This window comes from Nomia melanderi, unplaced genomic scaffold (genome assembly GCF_051020985.1).
Source record: "Nomia melanderi isolate GNS246 unplaced genomic scaffold, iyNomMela1 scaffold0064, whole genome shotgun sequence".
NCBI lineage: Eukaryota > Metazoa > Arthropoda > Insecta > Hymenoptera > Halictidae > Nomia > Nomia melanderi.
This window is the reverse complement of record NW_027475179.1, coordinates 19416-20000: the sequence shown is the minus strand read 5'-3', so window position 1 is coordinate 20000 and position 585 is coordinate 19416.

Here is a 585-nt window from a genome sequence, read left to right as displayed (position 1 = left end):
CCCGCCGCTGCGCCGACCGGTCCGCTCGAACCGACGTGCTCTCTTATAGTAACCAAACGGGCGGCCGCGACGACCGCGGCGCCGGCCGCTCAGCACGGGCGCTTATGGTGGTAAACTGCCGCGCGTACAGACCAACCGGCCGGGCTGCTGGTACTTAGCCGCTGAAACTATGGTCGATTCGAACATATATTAACATACGATTTTTATTCGATAAATCGTTATTGTACATATTAAACGTTAGTTTCCACCGAAAGAAAAATTTTTTAGAATTTTTTTTTTCCAAAAATTGCAAGAGTAAACTTTTTTAATATTCGATTTAAAAATTTTTAAATGCTTAATCCTTACATTAAACTACTGGGAGAACTCAGAAATCATAATGAAAAAAATTACAAAAATTTATTTTTCTCAGAAACTCCGAAAAACAGAGTGGTCGAATCCGTGCAAGCCGGAATTTTTCTAAGTCCCCACGGTCAAGAGTAAACTTTTTTAATAAGCGTTTTAAAATTATTTCAATGTTTAATCCATGCGTAAACATGACGTTTATTAACGTTTTTAACATTAAAAAAAATTACAAAAATTTATTTT